The sequence below is a fragment of the Pinus tabuliformis genome, chromosome 9, assembly GCF_031772625.1.
Source record: "Pinus tabuliformis cultivar Carrire ecotype Pingquan chromosome 9, CPIR1, whole genome shotgun sequence".
In the NCBI taxonomy this organism is placed as follows: domain Eukaryota; kingdom Viridiplantae; phylum Streptophyta; class Pinopsida; order Pinales; family Pinaceae; genus Pinus; species Pinus tabuliformis.
Window position 1 is genome coordinate 191,130,776 of NC_142307.1, and position 27,183 is coordinate 191,157,958.

Below are 27,183 nucleotides of genomic sequence, written 5' to 3' on the forward strand. Positions count from 1 at the left end.
GAATGGAGGGTCTCAGTTGCATGCATGCCCATGTCATGGGAGTGAATGAGGCTCTAGGTTAGTAAAATTTCAAGTTACCTCAGGGGTTGGTCACATGCAAGGATTGGTTGACTCCTGAAGGTCCTGTAACATGTGTAGAAGGTCATATTGGTTGTATTTTGTTGGTTCCACTTCCTTAACTATACATGGGGAACTGAATCAGATCACAGTAGCCTCTTGTGAAATGTTTACCCCAGTGGATTGGTTAACTTGGGTAAATTTGGGAGGAGGGTGGTTACAACGTCATCTTGGAGAAGTCCAATGCCATGCACAAGCAACAACATTATTAACATCGGGTGTCACAAAAGTTTTAGTTGGGTGACAAAGTTTGGTTGCATTTACAAAACAAATTCATTACCGAAGCCTATCAGAATCCCATACCACTCTAATATATGCCTTACGTCATCACCAAGGTTGTGAGAAGAAAATATTTTAATCTCAAACTTCCCCCATTTGTTGGCCTGCACTTAGTGTTCAATGTGGAATGCCTTCAACCATACTTTCCACCATAACTAGACACATGAGAAATTGCAAAAGAACTCACACAAACAGAGCTAAACCCATACTGCATGGAATGGGCCACAACAAATTGGATCATAGACACACAGATAAAAAACATTCACCAACATAAGATCCAACTATATTGAGTTGTCAAAGTTGGCCAACTCCTGCACCAAGGCAAGTGGCTCACCAGGGATCAAGTTCAGCAAAAGTTTCCCCATCTCATGGAGGCACTCAAGGTAATGGGACCATTGCTTCTTAAGGGTAGAGGACTGATCTAGGTGGATATTAGTGGCCACCCACTTATTCCACTTGGTCCCCCACAATTATTTCTTTCAATTTCCTTAATTGTAGCACAATTTACTATTTTTGGGGAGTTTTTCGTGTCCTAAACTTCCAGAGCAATTTTGAGGCTCTAAACGACGTTTTTTTGGAAAACGGGAAAACTTGGAATGTAGAATATGAATTTGTAGTTGAACGTTTTATTCCTCAAATAGATATTCATAATGAGGTACCTTATGTGTCAAATAGATATCATATGCCAAATTTATGACCCCGAGAATTTGATGTACCAATTTACCCCAATGGGGCCCATAGATTTTTGGTAATTCATCTCCTAGGTTTAGGTTTTTGGATGTTTAGATTTTTCAATTATTTCTCAATAATAAATATTCCTTCAATCCTCATTGTAACACAATTCATAAGGCATGTAACCACCACATCTCTTCTTAGAGAGAAGCTACCATCGTTTGAACTAGTTTATTTACATTATGCATGTAAACAATTTTCAGTACATTGTTATTAATGAATTGAAGTTATGTTTTCGTTGTACCTTTGTGTTTCTATTCATATCTATATTTCATTTCACTACTTCATAAATCTAGATCATGTACATTCAAAAGTTTACAATAATAAATACAATTATGCCTTTTCCCTCCACTCAACTAGGAAATTCGAATTGCATGCATGACTAGGGATATTTTTAGTAAACTAACTAGATAAGTGAGAGATTAGTGAGTTAACAACCATTACAAATACTCTATTCATGACTAGAGCTTGGATAACTAAGTTTCACTAACTATAACTCCACTACATTGCTAGATATTGGCACAAGTCAAATGAAGCCTTTTCTTGCTACAATATAACAGATGGGTGTTCACTAGATACATTAGAGAACCAATCAACTGACGTTATGATGATGGATCAACAATATTTGAATCTGAACTCCTTAACTTCTTCAAACCGGTTTTCATTAGATTACAATCCATCATCCCAAATTTTTGTAGGCTCTTAATCACATATTTTCCTTGACCTAAAAATATTTCTCTAGGTTTCTGCCAAACTTCAAGCCTCGGGTAATAATGCATTAGTTTAAGATACTTAATGTCAAATTCAACTACTAGTTTCTTCTTACATTGATGAATAAGATGCTCCACACCTATTATCAATAGGCCATACACATATAGAAAAATGATAATAGGTTCGTTCTTTACTACCTTTATGTAGAGATTCAAATGTACAATATTTTTTATGAAACAAAAGATTATTAGATAAGCATCCATTCATGTATACCATGCTCTAGGGGCTTGTTTCAAGCCATATAGAGACTTATTTAACCTGCATACATGGGATTATTTTCCAAGAACCTCAAATCCTTGAGGTTGTTCAATGTACACTTCTTCATCAATCTTTCCATTAAGGAAGGTAGTTTTTCAAGTCAATTTGATGTATATTCCATCTCATAGAAGTTGTAATATGCACAAGAGATCTAATCGTTATGTACCTGGTTGTAGGAGAAAAGATTTCATGATAATAAACTCCTTCTTGCTATGAAAATCCTCTAGCTACAAATCTTACCTTATATTTATCAATGCTTCCATCACCTGCATGTTTGATCCTATAACCCCATTTGGAAGTCACAATTGATTTTCGTTCGGGAATGTGAATGTAAATTGGACATGCAAATATTCTAAGGTGATCAACACTAGGTTTCTTTCCAATAAATGCTTCTTCTAGAGTCATATCACTAATAATTTTATGAGGGCTTCTATTTTGAACGTAGACTGTGGTCGTATAGGCTTCTCCCCATAAGAATTTTGGAAGATCTTGACCATGTAACATAAATCTTACACTTTCTTTGATGGATTGATTCTTCCTTTCAGTGACACCATTCTATTAGGCATTATAAGGCACTATCAACTCCCTCTTAACCCCAACTTATTTGTAAAAGGCTACAATTTCTTTAGATGTATATTCACCTCCACTATCAGATCTCAAGGTCTTGATCTTCCTTTCTATGAACTTCATATTTGAATTCTTAGAGTTTGTCAAATACTTTATCTTTATACTTCAAGAAATATATCCAAGTATTTCTGGAATAGTCATCAACAAGTGTCACATAGTATTTATGACCACCAAGTGATTCTTCAAACATAGGGCCGCAAACATCAGAGTGGGTTAAATCCAAAATTTCCTTAGATCTTGAGTTATTACTAGGAAATGAACTTTTGACACTTTTTACAAGAGAACACCCCTTACAAATTCCTTCATGTTCTTCTTCCAATTGAGGTATACCTATAACCATTTGACTTAAGCATGGAAGTATATTGTAATGGAGATGGCCATATCTTCTATGTCACAATTCACATGGATTTATGTTAATGTGTACTAAACCTTGAGGAGGAGTTAGAAGTCTATACAACCTCCCCTCATGAATCCCAATAGTTCTAGCATTATCTATACTAGATCCCTTAGCCCAATTAATCACTTTTCCATCAACAAATGATCATGTCTCTTTTATCTTATAAACAAGAATTAAAAGGTAAGTTATTTTTCAAATCTGGAACATAGTGGATGTTTTTGAAATGAATGTTTCCACCAAGGAAAATTTTAAGGACGGAAAATTTTCTTGAAGTTTAAAATATTGGCGAATCTCACTAATCCCTAATATGCAAATTATAAATGTTTATTGATATATTTGTAAAATTAATCAAATTTATAATTATTTTATATATAGTCTCTATATAATTTTGGCGATTTTTAAGGTAAAATGATTTTATATTCTAAAATTTGGGCGAATCGTCTTTTATAAAATTGGAAATTGGCGAATCTTTTTTGTGGAAAAATCATGGAAAATTAGCCCACTGGGCGAACATTAGCCCCTAAAATTTTCCATGGTTTCCACCATATTCTAGCTCAATGAATGTACATCCAATGCCCTTGACCAGATAGCTATTTTTGTCTCCAAGTTCAACCTTGTGAGAAGAAATTCCTTTTGATAGAGTATTGTGATTTCCATGTTCACCTATCATATGCCTTGAAGCTCCACTATCGATTACCCATGTGTGGTCACCTTTAATTGAACCCGTGAGAGCAAAGTAGACACTTCCATTCTTATTTTCCTTGGATATTTAGGAAAATAATATGGTGATGTATCCTTTGATGGATTCAAGAAGAAGCATTAGAGCCTTGAGACCTTCCTTCATATACTTGTCCATTGAAAGAGAGAGAGAGAGAGAGATAGATCTACTACAGGGATGTCCTCAATCAAGAGTGCTAACAAGATGTGATGTTCAAATTTCCTTCCTTCACCTTGGCTATGAAAATGTGTTGGAGAATCAAGTGCAATGTAGATTAAGGCTTTATTCTTCTTCTTAATAATTACTTGTGAATATTGTGTCTTCCTGATTTCTTCTTATATCTTCTTCATCAAGAAATTATACAAATGTTCAAACTATAAAGATCACAATGAGACAAAGGAAACCAGAAATTAGGCTAGAGGCCAACGAAAAACCCACAATGGGAAAACCCAAAGAAATCCTTCTCTTATAGAGTCAAATCAAAGTGAGAGATATTCAAGCCAAGACCAAGACCAAGCAGAGACAAAGATACCAAGTCAAAACCTCCTCCAAGTCTACTCCAATAATCAAATTCAATGTTGGTCAACCTTCTACAATTCTGGTCAAAATCAAAATTTTGTCTCCATAATATAGGCCAAATTTTGGCCCTGCAATACCCCAAAAGATGCCTTAGAAATTTCACACATGTTGAAATAGAGTAGAAAATTTTGATTTCTCTCTCTCTCCTTTGAATTTATCCTTTTTCCTTCTTATTTAGGTGCATAAGATACTTTAATATGTGATGATCGAATAAGCCTTGTAAGAGGTCGAACTATCTCTTATATATAGTTGTCCAGGAGAGTTGAATAGGTGCCACTAGGCTGACTTGTCCAAAGAGGGCTAACTTGGTCATCTTGTGGGCTTATCAATCAAAAATAAAATTCAAATTCATTTTCTTTAAAATTTCCAAATGGGAAATGACTCATACATTTTCTTCTTAGCACTTTTTGACTCTAAGCATGAAGAATATGCTTTGAAAAAAATGTAATAAATATTAATGAATACTTTAATGATAAATTTATATTATGAAGACAAAAACTAGTTACATTCTCCAACACTTCTTGCATTAGGAATCCACCTAATCCTCCCTTATAGGCATCTACGCAAACTAAGAAATCCTTCTTCGGTTAGCTATTCTCTATATAGGTGCATGTGTGGCCAAATAATTGAGTTGCTTAAAAATAGTGGCACACTCTAATGGCCATTGGAAGTTATCCCTTTCTTTTGTAAAGTTGCGTGTGGATGCCCAATATTTGAGAAATCGTGAATGAACTATTGGTAATATCCAACCAATCCCATGAAGGATTTGACTTTCATAACATTTATGGGAGTGCATCATTCCATTATGGCCTTGATCTTTTTAATATTTGCACTACACCTTCCTTTCAGATGACATGTCATAAATATTAGAATTCTGATTTAAAGAAATAAAATTTTCTAAGTTTGGCATACAAGCTGTGTTCCCTAAGTGATTGTAACACTACCTTCAAGTACTCTTCACATTCTTCTTCAAGTACTAGCACACAATTTTCTAAATTTTGGACAACGACATTGTTTATTAGGAACATAAATGTGGCTGGGGCATCTTTTAGCATAAATGGTACCACCATAAACTCGTAGTCCCTATATCTTGTCATGAATATTGTTTTATAAATATCTTCATGTTTAATTCTAAATTGATGATAGCCAAATATGAAATCTATTTTGGAAAATATTGCAGGTTCTCTTTGATGGTCAAATAAATCATCAATTCTTAGCAGTGGGTATTTGTTCTTCACTGTAACTTTATTCAACCATTGGTAATTAATAAACAGTTGTATTGTGCCATATTTCTTCTTTAAAAACAACATTGGGGTTCCCTAGGGAAACACATTGGGTTTGATATACCCCTTATCCAACATCGCTTTCAATTGTAGCTTTAATTATACCATCTTTGGTGTGCTCATGCGATACGAGGTCTTAGAAATTGGTACCAAACTCGGAATCAAATGAATGGATAAGTCAATTTCTCTCCTAGGTGGAAATCCCAATACTTATTATGAAAACATTTCGACGTATTTCTTAAGAGATTTTGATCTTTAATTCTAGTTTTGTTGCTCCCTATCACACTATTTACTTAGATCATGAATAAGGCACACCCCTTCTAATTGTACTTCTTCACTTGTAACATTGAGATCTATTATAGTAACCCAAATTAGTTTGGTGAGATGTCAACCAATCCATACCCATTAACATGTTTTATGAACCTAGTGGTAGCACATTGAGGGTGGTTATTATGGGTAGGTCACCTTTCTCCAGGGCACATGAATCCACTAACTTTTCTACCCTCTTCTTGGTTCCCATAGCTAGCTAGACCATCCATGACTTGGCGTGTAATTTCTTTTGAAATGAACATGTTTTGTAATTTTTGGGCTAATATAATTGAAATTAGAACCTAGATCAATTAAAAATGAAACAAACTGGTTGACAACCATATTTTCCATTTCAATCATTGAGTCTTGTTGATCTACTTGTTTATTATCCAATTCCATGTAAACCTATGATACAATTTATTCTGCCTCGTTCATCGTTGCTACCTCTTTGACATGGTATAACTTCTTGTTGGCCCGCTAGTGACAAGGACAATCTTCCATCATGTGGTTTTCTCCACATCCCCAAAATTTCAAAGGTTTTCTCTTTGACTGTTCAAGCTCTTCTCTTGTTGTTTTTACAAGTTGATCTCTATTGAAAGTGGGGAAATTTCACCAAAAATCACCCTTAGCAAGAGTGGTGAACTTGATATTTTTCCTCATCTTCCTTTAAAATTGGTTTTATCCTTTTGTTGATGGTGCTAGACCCACCAAAATTTAGGGGATCACCCCAGTATGAAGTCCCAACTAGAATTCAAACCATTTGTTCTGGGAGTTCCATCCAGTATGATGGCACGATTTCCATTGTCTTAAGGATTTGCCTCAACTCTTGCTTGTCAGCATAGGAAAGTGGTTTTCTTTGTCTTTGAGAAGTGAGGTTTGCGTGCTTGGTGAATGTAAGTGTACTTGTGTCAATGGTTCTTTCACTGTGAGGGGAAGAAGGTGAAGGTGAGTTCCAGGTTGAAAGGGATTAGTCCCAACTCGGCTAGGAACACGCAACACAAATGAACATACACAGCTTCCGTGGAGCAGTCCACTTGGATGAGGCAATCACAACATAAAAGGTAAGATAACACATACAACACCCATGGAACAGTCTAAATGAGTGCAACAGTTGTTATAGCAAGGTTAAGATGAAAGGTTTGTTTGATGTTCGACAGAGCAGTCGACACGGATGGGACAAAGTTAACAACATATACAACACATTTCCATTAATAGATTATGCATTACAACAAATGAAACACTTCAGATGTAGAACACAAGTTAAAGCAACATGCATTATAAGGGTTAAAGATCAGTCTTACAACAGATACAATACATGTGTGAAAACGTGTTGGTCTGTTAATAGGCTTCTGAATTAAGTGAAAGTTCCATGACACATCGTTACACCATATATCACTAACCCCGTCAGTGGGGCATTGGAGCCACTACTTACTCCTCAAAGAAAATATTACAGACTCTCTTTTATATGTCAAAATATCTGAGGTGAAAAGTCCTTTGCATGTACAAATGAGGGGGTATTTATAGCCAAGGGGGAAACCGACCCTTGTGGTTGTTCAACTACCCTCATGATCGTTTGACTTCCATGACTTTTCGACTTACATGACTCTTTGTTCAACAAGTGGGTCTCCTGGACTTCCACGTTACATCACATTGATTGACAAGAAGCCCATAGTGGAGATGTCAATGACATGACTCGACATGACTTGACATAACAATGTTGGTACATTTGTGCTACTGCTGGAGTGCATGTCGAGATATAGTACTGCTTGGTGATGGATGTCTTCATGGTGTATCATAGCTTCACCTCCACATGGCGAAGTGCACGGAGTCTTCAATGGTCCTTGGTTCATTTGATGAAGCTTTCACACGTTGTTCCTTACTTGCATGTTGGAAGGCTTGACAGGCTCATCTGTTCATGAAGGTGCATGTTTGTCGCATTCATTCACTTCACATGCTTCGTTCATTTGTCTGTTGGTGAATTTGTCCTTCTACATGTGCTCCCTTCATTCATCCCATTTGTCGTCTTGTCATTTTTGTTGGTGTACCTATACCTGCAGTCACTAATCACTAGATGACATCAAATCCAAAACCTCCTAGGCTACCATGACACATGATCATTTCAGATGTAGGTGACCAGGAGAGGCAGCAAGGTTGTGATGTGGGATGATGACTTTGGGAAATTGTTGATGAAAATTATGCAAGGGGTAGGTAAATTATAAGTGCGGACACAAACAATTCCTCTAACTCGAGAGAGCGGGTCTAGCCACAAACAAAAAATCTATGGAAGATCTCCTTAATCTAGAATCAAATAAGAGGGCCTACCTCTTAGTACATTATTACTCTTAGTGATGATCTTGCTTCCTTGCTCCAGCTATCTTTCGTTTCCTTCCTTCGAAAACCTAAAACAAGTAAACAACAACAAACAACAAACGTGATAACACACAAAATGCATTCAGCCTACTTAATAATTCAAGAAACATTAAGCCATCAATATGTAAGATTACATTTCATGTCGGAAATCAATCGATAGTTGCATCTATATTAGTTCAAGAAGAGATTACAACCGATGTCTTGACGTTGTTGTTCTCCTCTGACATATCCAGGTTCCAACACACTTCTGCTAGCATCTCATGGATAGCCCCAACAATTGTAGTCTCAAGGATCTTCCCTTTAGTCTTCACATCAAACCAAGCTCACAATTCTCCCTTAAACACAAACTAGAGATCTACAAACTATGGGTAACTTACTGATTACTCCAAAATCAAAACTCCAACCATAACTTAATTAGAACTAGCTTGTGCTTGGGAAGAGTAAAGGTTTGTATAGCTGGGATGGAGGGGAGATGGTTCCTCTTCTCATGGGAGAAGGCCTTATCTCTTGGATTAGTTCCATCCTAATAGGGAAAAGGAGCCCAAACTGACCTCCTCGACTCCATTCCGCCTAACCATTTTCCAGACTTCCTTTACGAAGCTTCTAGAGCTAGAAGCTTCAGATCCATATTTAAAAAAAATTCTAAAAGAAGATTGACGTGACAGAGAAAGGGCTCAGTCAATCCGGTCGTCACTAGGGACAGTTGTAATCCCTTCATATCGGCACGAGGAGGACACAGGCCATTAGTGTTGTCTTGTAAACGGGGATAAACAGAAGATTTTTCCGAAATGATGCAAAAGGGATTTGTTATGCTCATGAAGAGGGACACAATGGGAGTTTCTTCATTATAGGAAAGCATGTAGGGTTAATCGTAGAGGTCTTTTAGGATCATCGGACGGGGAGTAGAAGGACAGTGACAAAATGTTGTGTAATAGATGCCCCCTAAAGTGTGAAGGCCGAACTAGAGTGAGGGGTGAAATGATTTATGAATAAGTGCATGGAACCAGAGTCTATCGTTGGAGAACCTGCAAGCAAGTACAAATACATATACATTACTGAAAAATCTTTCAAATGATACATGAATCGTGGTATGGATGCAACCATCAAGAGAATGGTCATGTAAATAGATGCAGGCATGGGTGCTGCCATCCAATAAAGAGGATCATATCGAAACCAAGGTATGGTTGCAACCATCCAATAGTGAGAAGGATCACATAGAACAACTCACGGTATGGTTGCAACCATCCATCTGAAAGAGACATGTATACCAACACAATTGTGTCACATTGCCTCGCAACCTGGACTTTTGTAATATGAGCCCAGGGTCTTGCGCTCCAACATGACCTGATCAAAGTACAAATTCTAACATGTGAATGGATGTATTGATGTCGAACATGCTAGAAAATCACTTGATTACTAGTCAATGATGTGAAATGTTAACAAGCACGAGAGAAACCACCAATAATGACAATGGTCCTCAAGGTACTAGCAGCACAATTCATGGAATGTGAATAAAGGAACTAAAGTTGAACACCCGTGAAATCACCCAATCGAAAGCCAATGATGTGAACTTGTCGTCGAGTGCAAAGAACTTGTCATTAGGGCATGCAAGCTCTAAGGTACTGGAAGGGAGTCTCTCGGCCAACTTCCTAGATAATGAGCTGAAGTCGACAGGAAGTGATCATGTCAAAGGAGGGCCATGATGTATCCCACATCATCGACATGAGACCAAGGGATGCAAATGATTTTGGATGATACAGAAAATCAGGAATGAGGGTAACTGCAAAAGGACAACTCTTGATCATATCGGTGACATGACTCCGGAGTTTGGCAGCTTTTGGATCCATAGCATCAGTGGTCATGATGACGTGGCAGAGATAAAATGGAAAGAAAAAAATGAATGGCCTAACCTAGGAAGGTCAATGATGAAAGGAGGATATCCCAACCCAACACGAAACAGAAAGTGTCATGTTCAAGAGTAAGCTGCCAACACAACTGATAAAATTTCCCATTTTCCCCCCACCATTTCTGGCAAGTACCCCAATTATTTTTTAATCGCAAGCTTGAAGGGGATAACATGTTCTTGCACTATAAGTCCATCCTTCGGATGAACCCGACCTAGTAAGTTTAATGAGCCCTAGGAAGGAGAAGCTCATGTTCGTCATGGTGACGAATCTGATGTTGTTTAATATTTTAACGAGTCCGACAAAGGTGGAACTCGGTATCTTTTTCATGTTTAGGGAATTTGAAAAAGACATGGAAAAGAAAAATCCACATGGTCCCTTTTCATACATTTGTGTTTTTGGAGCCCGAAAAGGTAGAAAATAATACTTGAAAGAAACACTTGACCATTTCAGTCAAGGAGTACCTTTTTCGTAAATATTTCATCCCAGCCTGAAAAAGGGGTAAACGTATACTGGGTAAACGACGTTTCGCATCCTTTAATGAGTTCAAAACAACAAGATATCGACAATCTTTTCGTGTTTAAAGGGTTGGAAAAGAGCTTGAAAGCAGAACCCAGTACCATCATTGGCAATCCATCATCTGTCGTTGCACAAGAAAGGTAAAGGCATTGTCCAGTTTTAAAGAAAAATAGGTGAAAAATACTCAAAAACCCTAATATTTCATGAAAAAATGAATAAAATGGGGCAAAATTAATTATTTTTTACCATTTATCATTTTACCTTTGTGTGAAGAGCTTTTTACCCACTTGTGCCCTAATTTTTAAGGAGCTGATTGTAGGAGATCCGGGTGATCATTCACCAAGTCGTCAGTTGCAGGTAAGAGTGGAGACCTTAAGCTCCATTTTCATACTGACCTTTCCTTTTTTTATCCATTTTTTGGGTTTCATTGGGAGTTTTTGGCAAAAAAAAATTGCCCTCGGTCAGCGTGATTTCCGGGCACGGAATCACGCCGACTAGTGGTGGTTAAAACTGCCAATTGCATCATCGGCGCCACTGTTTTTAAAACATTCGCCCCGATGTTGTGAGAAAAATTTTGCATGTTCCTTGCTCAATTCAGCCATTTGAACCCAAATTTTTCCAGCCAAGGATGATCATTGACTTGATTACAAGGTTTTTGCAGGAAGAAATTGTGGAAAATGGTACATTGGAAAGAACATGAGCATGAGCATATTGATACTCAAGCAATAGCTGATCCAAATTTCTTGGAGGCTTTGAGGAACTGTGGGCTCCTCAAATTCTTTCTTACGCTAGGTATACAGGCCCAACCTGAGTTGCTATGGTACCTAATTAGTCTTTGGGACACAAATCAGGAAATTTTCATCATCAGTGACCAAGAGCTGGAGTTGGAGACTTCAGACATTTATTTCATCACAACACTTTCCTAGAGAGTGGAACCAATCAACCTATATGGGTCCAGGATGATTGGGGCAAGCCTGACTATGCTACTTTCCAAACATTGCCCAGAAGCTCCCAAACCCAAAAGTGGCAAGATCAAGATTATGACCATTCGGGATCTTATGTTGAGAGTGCTACTGTTGACCATCAACATAGTGGCTGGGTCCCAAGCGTTGCATGAGACCAACAAGTCAAAGTTTCAGTACGTTATCGACTGCACGGTGCCCACCATATTTAACTAGGTAGAAGCAATGAAAATCAACATGAGGCGCCATCTATCAAAAGCTAAGGTGGGACACCTGAAGCAATTTTGCTTTGGATCTGTGCTAGTGACCTTCTTCGTGGAGTGGGTTTCATTGTTCCAATACTAGCTAACTAAGGTAGATCCACTAATGCCTCAAGAACCATGGATGGTCTGTTGGAGCGAGTTGATTCCTAGGGTTACGGGGGGCCAACAAATTTCCTACAAGCCTGCCATTTTCTCATGCCTATGACAACAGTCGATTGTAGTGGAGGATTTGCCTTATAGTGGTACCAACTTCTGCGGAGACCTGGATATGGTACACCGAGAAGGGGAGGATTTTGATGATGGAGGTAAAAACAAACAATTTTTTAGTTTTTTTATGTTTTTTACTGTTTTTGAAATATATGTGTTCATGACACTTCGATTTTATGAATGCAGAGGTTGGACCAAAACTCCCTGCCTGGATGTCCCCGATTGCCAGGTGCATCGCTTGGCAGTTTGATGTCGCTCCTTATTAGGAGGGAAGCAACAATGAGGAGGAGATTGCGCGGAATCTCAAGGGTTTGACCCATGGGATCACAGAGTATGCTCAAATGGGTGATGTCCCACGCCAGTACCAGAGGCATATGGTGGGGGTGTCAGATTAGATTCGCCGACCGCTGACTCGCGTAGTTACATGCTATCATGAGCATCATGTTGTTTAGTGCATAGGTATAGCATTCCATATTTTTGAGGCCTGTGAGCCACAGATGTATAAGGCCTGTGAGCAACCAATGTATATCAAACACACATATTATTTTTTGAGGTTTTGATATATGACAAACATTACCAGCACACACACACACACACACATATATGTTGTACTTCCTTGTTGACTATGGTACAAATGATTTTGTTTTGAGTTGTTACATGTTTCTCAAATGTCTATCCAACACATAATTAGCTATGCATCTGTTAACGTATTCATGTGTCGAGGAATATGATGATATGTAATGTAATCAAAATTTCTCTCTTGCAGACGAATACGTAGATACATTCTCAATATTTGAGGGTTTCTAATGGAATATTTCCCGTTGAGTTGAAGAACAACAAGTAGCGAATCATGGTTGACAACCAATTCCCGGACAACAAGAGCAATAGCTTCTGACAGTAATTCGATAACCGTGCTATACTCAGCGATGTTATTAGTTGTTTGACCTAGAAACATACATTTAAGATCAATCAAATCGCCATGGGGGTCATTGATGGCCCATGCCGTGGATGATAGATTCCGGGTACTATGATAAGTACCATCAGTGAAACTGATGTGAGGGGACACTGACATCTGCAAAGCAGGAAAAAACATAATAAGAAGAGAAGTTGCTTGCAAAATAACACACCAAACCACAGTATACAAAAAGGAATAACATGCTATTATACAAAAGTAATCATGAAAGGTGCCCTAAGCATAGTACCTTTTGAGAGAGTCCATGCTCGGACTCGGGTAATCAATCAACACAGATGAACACCGAAGATTTGCCATTGACATGATGAGTAAGCATTGACTCGGCCAAATAATAGAGTAGAAATCATATAAGGTTGTGCCCCCATGGCCCCTAGGTGAGGGAGGGTTATGAGTCACATGACAACCCCATTGCAATAATGGGAAATCGGTAAAAACTTAGGGAGGGAGAAAAAACCTGAATCCATGAAGAGATAAAGGGGACCTCAGTTGAAAGATCTTGAAAATGTTAGGAGAAACTGACATGTCAATAGGAAGCGGAGAAGAGAACTTCTTAAGACACATAGACATGATCGTTGGGCCAGAACCAAGCCACAGGGAATGAGAAGACATGTCGAGAGATGAACTCGAAACAGGATGATCAGAGGATATCGAAGGTGAGGCCGAAACAATTTCCACATAATCAATTTCGACGGGACTTAACGACATAACCTCGCCCCGTGTATCAACAAGATTCGGCGAAGGAATGACCCAAGGATCATATTTGACCGAAATCATGTTGATATAGGCAACACGAAGATGTGGGAGCGGAAAAATGACCATCAAGGCAGGATCTTTAAAAAGTCCTGCACCCACACTCTCATAAGGAGCACTGGTGTGCTTGACATATGGAACATTGCCATCCAAGGAGGAAGAGGCAAAGAAGGACAGTTGGTTGACTATGACTATCTTCCCTTGATGGGGAAAACAAATCACATGGAAGAGGGAGGAGGCTACAACATGCATGGCATGGGTCCAGCTCTGTCCAAGTAGAAGATTGTAGTTAAGATTAGCGTCAATGATCTCTACCTCGACATGTACCGTCTTGCCCTCCAATGTAATGGCAAGGTTTGGTAAGACACCGAATGGTCGTGAATCATGCCCGCCGAAAGCTTCTAGAGTGTTAGGGGACTGGTTTAGAGTAGGAGAACCAATTGCCTTCCAAAAATTGACTGACGTGATGCAGGTAGAGGCATCTTCATCGATGATGGTCCTATGAATGGTTTTCTCATTGATGATTACCTAAATGAGAAAGGAAATCTAATGAGGAAGATTTGGAACATGGTTTTCTAGATCAAAACATATAAGATTTGAATTAGTAGGATCAATACCCCCAATAGCCGACAGTAATGATTTTCCCTGAGACGGGAAGATTTGAAGTACCTCGAAAGCAGACATAGCTGATGGTGCCTTAGCCAAATCCTCAAAAATATTATAGTGTTGAGCGGCTCGAGCATTCGGATTGTACGAGGACTATCATAGCGCACCTCAAGAAGGTGGTTGAATGGCGAAATCATGGTTAGGTCGCTCTATATAAAGAGGACTAGAACTTGATGGGGTAGAAGAAGAAGGGGTAGCTTATTTTTCTTTCCTTGCTGTTGGGGTAGGATTTTGATAATCTTTTGATCTAGTAGCCACATTAATGGGCGTACTCATCATGAACACTTGTGAACCTAAGGAAGCAAATTACTGAGGTTGGTCTACCATTTGGGTTTGTTGGGATAGAAACGACTCTTTTAGGACAGCTGAGGTCTCTTTGAGCAAACGAATAACTTTAGATCATTTGGGAAAATCCTTAGTATAGTGATCCTCCTCACGAATGAGGCACAGATACTTAGGCTTTCGTTGAGAAGGATCACTAGCAGATGACTTAGGAGGACCCTGTTTTGGGGCATCAACTTTACCCTTGCCTTTGCCTTTCTTCTTACCTTTCGAGGATTTGTCCGCCGTGGTAGACTGAATAGTATGGACATCCAAGGTTCTACCAAGGCTAGGCGAATTACGAGAAGACTCATTGGAAGCAGTGTTGAAGACCGACTTCTGTTTGGAAGAAGATTTTCCAGGGGTCTCATTCACTGAACCAATTACTCCATCAACAGGAGGTGTAGCAGGAGACTTAGATGACATCAGATCATATGGTGGTCTCGATGCATCAAGTAACACATCATATAACGTTCCAGACTGTGAATAGACAATGTCTAGATACTGGGCACACGTAATAGCTTGTTCCTCAGTGACACATCTTCCCATAGCTATGTCCTCAGCAATTTTGAGGACGAAGGATTTGGTGAACCATTCGGTCAATAACTAATTAGAAATATCGAACTTAATCAGGCGACACCTATGCCTCCATTCATGGATATGATCATATATGTGGGTCACAGTGTCTTGCTTGAGTGACATTAGCAAACAAGTGTCAGTTTCATAGCGAACCGTTAATTGGAAATGTGTGAGAAATGCCATGGCGAGAGTGTTAAAGTCATTATAGGTATTTCGAGGTAGCTCGATATACCACTTAGTTGCAGCACCTATAAGATTTCGTTGGAAAAGACGAAGACGAATGGAATCATCAACGTAAGAATTCCAGGAGCACTAGAGGTGATATGTCATCACATGGGCCTGTGGATCCTCATTTTCTTTTTCTTCAAAATTCAGACAATCACTTGGAATCTTGGAAGGGACCGGAGACCAGTACGGTGAATAAAGAATTGGATCATTCATGAGTCGAGACACATCTGGCAACTCTAGTGTAGCCAAGAATGACAATTGAGTATTAAAAGGCATTGGAGGTTGATAAGCAGGTCCAACTGGAGGAGCCCATCCCTGCTAGTAAGGATTTTGTCCCCATAGTGAACGGTTTTATCCATATGGAGTTTGATTTTTCCACCACTATAGGTTAAATTCCATGTAGGGAGGATTTTGACCTTGAAAGCCTTGAAACTATCCAGCCATAGGTTGTTGAAAAGCAACAAACTGGTTAAAAGGTTGTTGAGCCTATTGACCTTGGACATATGGATGTTGCACTTGCTATCCTTGGACATACGGGTTTTGAACCTGTTGCCCCTGGACATAAGGATTTAAGACCTGCTGCCCTTGGACATAAGGATTTTGCACTTGCTGCCCTTGGACATAGGGATTTTGGACCTGCTGCCCTTTGAAAAAAGGATTCTGAACTAGTTGCCATTGGACATTAGGATTTTGGGCCTCCTACTGCATGACTTGACCCTGACGTTGTCCTTGCAATGGTTGACCCTGGTGATATGAGTATAAGGGTTGCTATTGCCCGGGTTGGCCTTGCTGCTGCAAGGTTTGACCTTGCAGCTGCAAAGGTTGTCCCTGTGGCTGCAAAGGTTGGCATTGCGAAGACATAGGATGGGAGGTTTGTTGAAAATACTACATTTGCGGCTGCATGGTTTGCTGTAACTGTTGCAAGGGTTGAGCCTACAGTTATTGCATTTGTCCTTGTTGTGGTATCACCTACCCCTGCTGCTGCATCGATGGCCCTTGCTACAAAAAAGGTTGCCCTTGTTTCTACAGAGGTTGTCCTTACTTCTGCAAGGGTACTTGAACAGTTCCCGAATAGATACCTTGAAAATTTTTGAACTGTATCTGGCCATAGCCACTAGGAATGGTGGACAGACCAGGCTAAACATACTCTCCACGGTGAAGGACGTAAGACGGATTAACCATTCCTTGAGAAGCATATGGAACATAAGGAGTTTAGTACTTAACCTAAGCCTCATAAGGCTACTGATACTAGAAATTACTTGACCCAGGCGGACCAATGGGATTTTGGACCTGTTGGTACTGGATATTTCTTGATCTAGCAGGACCAGCAGGGTTCTGAATAGCAGCAGAGGAAGGCTGGTTCATCCCAACCATGTGAGCTTGTGAGCCACTCACATTGGTTGTGCAAACACCATAGAAACATTCAGATCCCGCCTCCCAGGCAGCACAGTCTGTCCACTTACTAGAGGGATTGACGAACGAAGAGAGACATGACTCGAGATCGTCGGTTGAACTGGATGGGTTACTTGGACCGACGAGACAAAAGGGTTCAGAACGGTGGGTTGCACCAGGACTGAAGTAACTACAGAAATCACTGTCTGTTGGGATATCAGGTTCTGAATGAATGAACATGTGGTAGGCATAGCACAAGATGCCCAAACAAGGTTATGATAAAGTGATGAGGCACTAGGTGTACCTGAGACCAACTGTGCTAAAATCACATAATTAGGTGGAAAATCTCAATAAACACTGATGGGAATTCTTCCCTTGTAGGGGAAACCGTCAGGTGGAAAAGGATATTCTTCCTCTGCAACAATGGGTGGAGTGGAGACCTCCAAGTGACCGAGAGAGGAGATTGGAATTTCGCATTCGGATTCCATAGGTGGAAACAAGCGATGATGAATGACCGAAGATGTTCAATGGAATAATTCCAAAGGAATACTCGGCTGATTGTACGAACTGTATGGACACTGTGGTGATATCACAACAGGATCGAACAAAGGATTCAGAGGATAAACAACTAGTTCAAGCTGACCTTCAGTAGTCAACGACTCTCAGGATTCTGGATAGGATTGTCTGGAGATTCCGGGCCAATATCAAAAAGTGACCTAGTATCTGACGAAGGTGGAGGATGATATGACAAAGGCTGAATGCTCAGAAAAATTCCGAGTTCAACACCTTGGCCCTTAAGTGACTGCGGTAATTTAGGAAATGGCTCCTCAGAAAATATTTTAGACGGAGGAGAGGAAGAGGAACTAGTTGAACCAGATGATTTAGCCACGATGAATTCATCTCAAATAACAGGAAAAGAGAGATAAATTTCAAGGACTTAAAATGTAATTTAAGGAATACTCACGATTTGGTCTAGAAAATACTAATAGGGATGTTATGAGAGCATGGGCAGCAATTTTTCAAGATGCATAAACAACCTGGTGCTCTTTCATGTTTTAGGAGTTGAGAAAGAAACAAAGATGACTCTATCAATTTTGATTTGAAATGAGCTATAAATGACAATCGCTCAGATGATCTTTCAAGTTTAATGATTCAAGACGATCAAATGACTACTCAGGATGATCTAGGTAAAAACGTTTAATAGGTAAACATGAACTGCAGAATACCTCCTAGCGAACCGAGAAGTATGGGCAAGAAATCCACCCAAATTTTGTGTTCGGTGTATCACGTTTACAAGGTGGTAGAATCAGCTTCCTATGGATAAAGGATTGTAACCTAATGGGTTATCCCTTTACATACATGATAGTACGGGGAGCACAATTCTGTACTAGCATTGTCTAGTGCTGAAGCTAACGACAGTTGCCAGGTTTAAAGATGTCAGAACACGTCTCTAGCCTAGAAATTCTAGATGTGATCGTTAGGTTTCAAATGCACCTTAGGTTAATTCAGTTAATTTTAAAGTTTATCTTGAATTATGTCTCGGTTTTTCAGGTCTTAGAGATGTGACTTGAAAAATCCTAGATGCAGCTAAATGAGACAAGACTCTTTCAATTCGATGAATTGTTTATATTAGAGAGAGTAGAAAACACAATCAAATGCAAACAATCAAGCAACTGAAAGCAAAATGATTTTTTCACTACTTTTTTTGAAAATAAACTAATGAAAAACTCTTTCCAATTCCTATTTTCCTAATAAGTGCACTTCAAGCAATCCTTTCACAAGTAAAGAGAATTATTTTTTCTTTTTAAATACAAATGCAACTCTAGTATTCAATGATGCTAACTAACGTGACATATTGATGCAACAAACTAGAATTATGTACTTTTATGAAATACCAAAATGAATCTTTCATAAAACACTTCAATGAAAAAGTTTTCGAGACAATCAATCCTCAAGCAAAAGAAAAGACACAAAAGAGATTTTATTCCAAACCAGTGATGCAATGACTCTACCAAAAACAAGACAAGTAATGTGATCTATGCTGGAAAAGAGATGCTTAAGCAAACGAAACCTTTCAAACTTGTGTGATGGAGATCAAAGAAACAAGAGGACTATGAATGAAATGTAAGGAGTAAATTCACCAACCACTTAATTCACTGTGTTCACAATTAGCTAAATGGATAACAACCTAGATGCCCTACGGCCACCAACCATCCAAGGACTCAAGAAATTAAGTAAAAAGAAGGAAAATCACAAGCACATAAGCCAAACCAAATGAAGCTTTCCAGTCAGGGAGAACATAGTGTAAACAAGCTTAGAGTCAGAAATCAAGAGAGCAAGACACATTGGTCGAGATGTACGGTAAACCCTAATCTTTACCTACAGGAATTGGCGTGATTGCCTAATTGGCAACAAGCGCCAAAAGGGGCTCTGCGCGACTGTCTTTTAGAAATTCGCGCTGATCAGCGTGACTATCAAGAAAATAAACGTGTTGGTCGAGGATGCAAGGAGAAAATAAAAAAATTTCTAAGGCTGAGACCAGACTTGCTACTGTAAATTTCAGATCCAGAGCAGTAAACCAGGAAAAGTATACAGGACTAAAAGGAAATGGTGATACTAGAAAATTTCACACAAAACCATGAAATTACAAACAATCAAACAAAAGGATTGGCTTCCTAGCGGAGTCGCCAATTTGTGGTGCAGGGAAATTCTAAGTGTGGACAAAAACAATTCCTCAAGCCTGAGAAACCGGGTCTAGCCACAAAAAAACAACCTATGGAAGATCTCCTTAAGCTAGAATCAAATAAGAGGGCCTACCTCTTAGTACGCTATTCCGCTTGGTGATGATCTTTCTTCCTTGCTCCAACTATCTTTCATTTCCTTCCTTCGAACACCTAAAACAAGTAAACAACAACAAACAACAAACGTGATAACATACAAATTGCATTCAGCCTGCTTAATAAGTCAAGAAAAATTAATCCATAAATATTTAAGATGACATTTCATGTAGGAAATCAATCGATAGTTCCATCTATATTAGTTCAAGAAGAGATTACAACCGATGTCTTGACATTATTGTTCTCCTTTAACATATACGGGTTCCCACACACTTCTGCTAGCATCTCATGGATAGCCCCAACAATGGTAGTCTCAAGGATCTTCCCTTTAGTCTTCACACCAAAGCAAACTCATAATTCTCCCTTAAACACAAACTAGAGAGCTAAAAACTATGGGTAACTTGTTGATTACTCAAAAATGAAAACTCCAACCAGAACTTAATTAGAACTAGCTTGTGCTTAGGAAGAAGAGAGGTTTATATAGCTGGGATGGAGGGGAGATGGTTCCTCTTCTCATGGGAGAACACCTTCACTCTTGGATTAGTTCCACCCTAATAGGGGAAAGGAGCCCAAACTGACCTCCTCGACTCCATCCGGCCTAACCATTTACCAGACTTCCATTACGAAGCTTCTAGAGTTGGAAGCCTCGGCTCCATATTTAAAAGACTTTCTGAAAGAGGATCAACGCAACTCAAAAAGGGCTCAGTCAATTCGATTGGTGCTAGGTATAGTTGTAATCCCTGGATATGGGTGCGAGGAGGACACGGGTCATTAGCATCGGTCTTGTAAACTGGAATAAACAAAAGATTTTTGGGAAATGATGCAAAATGGAATTGTTCTGCTCATGAAGAGGGGTACAATAAGAGTTTCTTCATGATAGGAAAGCATGTAGGGTTCACTGTAGAGGTATTCGAAGATCATGGGATGGGGAGTACAGGGAAAGTGACAAAATGTTGTGTAACAAGACAAGCAATCTAAGTCGACAATGACTGTTTGCAAGGTCTGGCTCTGCTAGGAGGAAAAATTGCGCAAATTTTGGGAGGAACAGTCTAGGTTGGTGTAAGGAAAGGAAGGCATGCTCTGTGCATTTTTTGAAACGAATGGGCGGCAGGGCTGGACAACCAAATTTGTGCAATTTTCCAGAGGAAAGGGTCAGGTTGCACGAAGGGTTAGCAAGCAGGGATTGCGCAGTTTTTCTAGGGAACTGCCCGGGAGACTGGTAGCCAAAACTGTGCAATTCCCAGAGGGAACTACCAATTGGTTGCTGGGGTCACTGGCAGGAAAAAATACACAATTCCCAGATGGAACTTCCAGTTGGTTGTCCGGGAGACTGGTAACAGAAACTATGCAATTCCCAGAGGGAACTGACAGTCTGCTGCTAGCGCATGCTAGCAAGGAAAAGTGCACTGAGGTTGGGAGGCCAGTCTGCTAATCATCTCTGTGCAATTTCTAAGTTGATTTGACTAATGGGTAGCGGAAGGCCTTCTCATGAACATTGTGCAATTTATGAGATGAATAGCTCATCGACTGTCGTGATGAATGACTAGGAAAACTGCACAATTTTATGAGGGAGTCAAGGATCGGCACTTGGTGTTTGTTCGGCCTGTTTGCGCAATTTCCTCAGTCATTTAGGCGGGTAAAGTGAGTGTCCTCTGTGAAACTTTTGAGGGGAGTCAGCCCTGGGATGATTACCGGGTTTGACTATTCGGGTGGCCGGCATGAGAGTTAATTGGATTGCTTGTGGTGATCAGGGATCACTATTTTAACTAAAAAATGAAAGTTCTCATAATTGCTTCAGACATGAATGACAGGATAGATTTTGTTGCCAGGATTCCAACACCGTGAATGGTTCAAAAAATCGACATTGTATGCAAAAGTTAGAGCTTCTAAAAGTTTGGTAAAAGTCAAACATTGACTAAGGTTGACTGGATGCCCAGTCAGCATGCATAGAATATTCTCTATTTTAGCCAATGATACTGTGATAAGTTTCACCTCCGAATTCACCAATTTGGCTCAGAGAAGGAAAAATTGCCTAGTTGGCTCTAACATAGAATTTGATTTTTTTTTTAATTAAATATTATTATATATAATTTTTATGTTATATTATATAGTTGAATTCAAGCTTCTGTGATCCATATCAAGTTTAAGAGAAAATTTTCGGCGTAAATCACATGGTAATACATTTGTCGACGCATTTTGAACCAACGAGTGTGGTTCATCGTCAGGACAAGTTACTCGTTGGTTCGAAACGTGTTGACAAATGTATTACCATGTTATATTATATAATTTTAAATTATATATATATATATCTATATATATATATATATATATATATATATATATATATATCTATATATATATATATATATATATATATATATATATATATATATATCTATATATATATATATATATATATATATCTATATATATATATATAAATATATATTTTTTAATATATTAATAAAATATTAAATACAGATTTCATATCCCAAAATACAAATTCAATGTAATGGCATATATATTATGGTGATACAAAGTCAATGTAAGCTTTAATCGAAAGTTTCAGTTGGCAAGTTTAATAATAAAAAACGTGGTTGGCAGGCTTAATAATAAAAATTTTGATGGAGGAGAATGCGATTCAAACCCATGACCTCCCCCTCCTATCACTATGCTTTACCATTAAGCCACAGGTAGTGAATTTGAAAGGAGGGTGCATAGTACTTTATTTAAGTGTTGAATCAATTTCTGATGGCGGAAATGAGGGCCAACCCCCACCCCATGTGACCACGCTACAGAGTTGGGGGCTAGGGCCAGAACTAAGTGTGTTTAGAGCATCGTTAATCAAGCTTAGCAATTAATTAATATGTTGATTAAGTTGGCGACAATTATGGCTGATCCACCAAATCCGGAACCACCACCAAACTTGGTGGACTTAACTGGAGTCTCTCTAGATTTAGTGGAGGTTTTCTATGAAAAATTGGTTTTGCCATAACTGAGGTAATTCTCAACCAAATTTCAAAAATTAATAGTCATTTTTGGCTAATTGGCATGCTAAGAACTCATTGGAGTATGTTCTAGAGGTAGAAGAGGTCATCGACAAGTGTTTTTGGTCACTTGAAGATGTTTGAAGCCTAGGGCCACTAGCTGTTGGAGGTCATGCCTAGAGTAGCTAGGAACCAAATTGAGTAAACAAATAGTCATTTATGATAGATTTGAATGTTTTAAACTCATTGGAATAGGTTCCAAGAGCATAGGATGCATGTAACAGCAATTTGAGCACTATTGAAGCTCATACAAAGGCCCACATTATGAAGCTAGACCAAGGAGATGTAGCCCAAGAGGGGTGAACTCCTTCAAAAGAAAATTGTGCATTGCACCCTGTTATTTGTGCTTGTTGTGTTTTATATGTTGTTGTTCAGCAATTTAAATTCATGCCTTTAAGTTCATGAAAACACTAAATTTCACCAAGTTAGATGAATTGACAATCACATGCTCATGGATAAACTCTTTATGGATAAGCAAACCAAATAAAGGAAAATTTTATATCTGGAAATGATACTAGGACAACATTAACTAGCAATCAATTTTAGATCATGTGGGTAGTGCAACTTGAAAAGACTAGCTTCGTGCTTCTGCGCTGTTTTGGTTAATAGTTGATTGAGTCGATGGTAGCGTGATGGTCCGGCTATCAGAGGGGAGTCAAGTCGTCAGATCCTTCAGTAAAAATGGCCAAGTGTGTGAACAATCGAAAGCTGCATAGGTGATCATACGAGCACACACTCGCATGACTTGACAACGAAACGACCAGACCATCCAAACACACATGTTCAACAAGACTAACCAACGGTGTAAGTGACAAGCACAGTACTCATGATTGATCGTTCATTGATCGAAACGACTCTTGCGCGACAGTGAATGTGACTCCATGTGTGAGTGCAACAGATGATTTCATAGCAAACACAACAAACACATACGAAGCGAAGACTTTGAGCATAACCAAAACATGGTCGAAAGCATGACTTAGACATCAGCATGCAGAGACTTGAATGCAATGAACAAGCAAGGCAGATGTAAAGACTCACACGAGCTCACAGAGTGAACTCGAGTGTGTGCAGTCATCAAGTGAAACTCTTCAAGGGAGGCTCTAAAATTGGTGCAGGCCAAAATTTTGGAGGGCGTTGTAGTTGCTACAACACTTGGCAACACACTGGTAGAACTCCAGCTTCTCTGTCTCAATTCATTCCTAGCATGGGGCCTTAGTCTTTCGGGGAGTATTGAATCGTTGTGCTAGTTACTTCAGATTCCCCACTTACCCGATGGACATACGCAGTTCACCCTTTGCCAACATAGTCAAACAAAATCAAAAGTTCAACTTAAATCGCAGTGTTTTGAATCTGGGAAGGGTAGTTTAGTTCGGGAGTTGAAGATTTTTAGAGTATAAGTTTTCATCTCTAGTGTTGCTCCATTGCCAGTAGGCCTGAAGAGTACCCCAATGGAGTCACGCAGGAACACACAAATTGCTCCACTGCCAACGATCCTGTTCAGTACCCCAGTGGAGTTGCATGCTTCACCTCTCTACATAGGAAGCCTTTCTCTTCTTTTGCCTTCGTATTTTTCAAGAGGACTGTCCATAGGCACTTATTTATTTTTGGGGCGGAAGAGGGATCCCGACTTATTGAGAGTAGAAGAGGTTGTTCCTTTAGAGAAGCATGTAAGACCTCTAACATAGGTTTTCTCATTTAGATTTTCCCCTTCTCCATTTATATTAGTTGGATGAGATTGAACACACAAAACAGAAGGTTGCGTACAGGCATGGGGCTTCCCAGTGTGGACACAGGTTCACAATTGGACCAAAACTTCCCTTGCAGATGGTTCATGTTTTCCATCAAGACTTCATCGGCTGAAGGTTACAACAAAGCATAGATAAGGTGGATATAAGATAGTCCAAGTGTTGCATTGTTACGAGTTTCCTCAAATTTCAGTCACATACTATATTCAAAAGCCAGGACATAGTAGTTGGAAGCACTTATTTCCAGAAACAAAAGTAGTAATATATCAAACAAACAAAATGAATGTGAAAAAAAATGGTAAGCAAAATCAAACAAAGAAAAAGAAAAGACAATAAGCAAAACAAACCAAATGAAACAACAAACAAAATGCAGACTATCTACATGGCACGGGCACGACTCGACCTATTGAAAATAATGTTTGAGATCTTGGCCATTGTCAGGAAGGTTGTAAATCCTCCTGCCCAGTGACTGCAAATGATACGTGTGTGGGCCAAGCTTCTCATGGACCAGTGCAAGTCCACTAGGTTCTGCAACTGGAACCTAGTGGCATTCCAAAAAACCATCAAGTGAAGACAACACCACTCTTTCAAGTACTGTGTGCAACATGGGCTCGGATGATGGCACGGGGTAGTTTCTTTTATTTTGGGAAGGGTTCAAGTTTCTGAAGTCAATACGTAAGCGAATTTTTCAAGATTTCTTACGTACAAGATTTAAATTAGAAAACCAAGTATGCTTATGGACTTTGCAAGTAATCCAAACACTTAAACTATTAGTCAATCTTTTCGGTGAAAGGAGTGCAAACAACATGTATGTGTTACCTATTCCTTGATGCAATAGCTTGTCTCCTCCTTTACCTGGAATCTCATGTTGGATTGATCGCGTGTAGTGTGTACTCACTACTGTAAGTATGTACTCACTGTTGTGTACTCACTACTGTAAGTATGTACTCACTGTAGTGTGTACTCATTACTGTAAGTATGTACTCACTAGTGTGTACTCACTGTTGTAGTGTGCATCTTGTACTGAGACTGGCCATATTCAAATCGTGGTAGGTTCCTAGGTTTCTTTTTTCATTTGCAGTGTTGGTCCTTTGTGTGTTCAATGTGAGTGCTTCATACTCAACATCATTGTTTGTGGCTTCGAACTTCAAAAATCTCTAAATCATGTATTTCCCATTGTTTTGGATCACTGAGATACACTCGATCCTTAGGCCATCATGTGTTCTTGACTTGTCAAAGCTCATAGCCCACAACTCGTCTGTACATGGACCATTTAGCATGCTGGTACTACTGCTACTACCGTTGTTGCTACTACAGATACTATCGGAAAAATAAACTGTACAAATTTCATTATCAACAGTTGCACAACTACTTGTCTGATGAGGTTGGAGCTGGCCATGCAGGATAAGACTTCAATGTCTTTTCTAGGAGGTAGTTTCCAAACATAAGTTCTGCGAAGGCCAAAGGTTCATTCTCACCGTTAAGGGGAGTGACATTCTGTTTCATATACCTTTTGGTTAAACTTGGATTTGGTTTCATCTGCCCTTATACGAAAGCCACATGTGAGACCAGTCCATAGCGAGATACCCATCTAACTTGCTGGACCAGTCTCTGATGAGTAGAAGGCCATATGCTTCCGGTATGTCCACAAAAACTATGTTGATGCATTGGTGAACTCGATTGTCATGGGATAGTCGAATGATCACATATTGAAGTTCACCAATAGTTGGTACTAATGTTTTGTCAAGTTGGATGATTCTCACGGATGTTTCGCTCCATCGTGGATTGATCTTCTTAGCAATGGAGAGCAGCATGACGTTGGATGTCGCGCCAAAATCAACCAAGTAGTTGTGAACATTGTAGTTGAAAAATTCGAATGAAATAAATAATGCGGGGCAACCTGAGTTTTCTTCTTCCATCCGGAGTGTATTGAGCACAATAGATAGTGATCTAGGAGGTGTGCTTTCTCCCTTGTTGGTGGAGGCTACGTTGTCTACCACTATATGTCCCAACGCATGCAGTAAGATATCTTGCTGACTCTCAAATTTGGCTAACTCGAATAAAATGATGTTCGCTCGAGTTTTATTCATGTCGTCGACTATGTTGTAGTCTAGAGGTGGTAGACACACCAAGGTGTCTGGGGTGGAACGAATGTTCATGCTGTCTGGTAGAGTGTTTTGAAACTTACTACTCATGGATGTGCTCTTATACGCCATTGTCTTCCCAGAATTGCTTTGTGTCTATTGCTTCAAGGCAGCTGGTGAATCAACCTTCTTTATCACCTACCTCACTTTCTCTTGCATTTCCCCAAGTCTAGGGGGAGCCCCTTTACTCCTAATATTGTAATGAT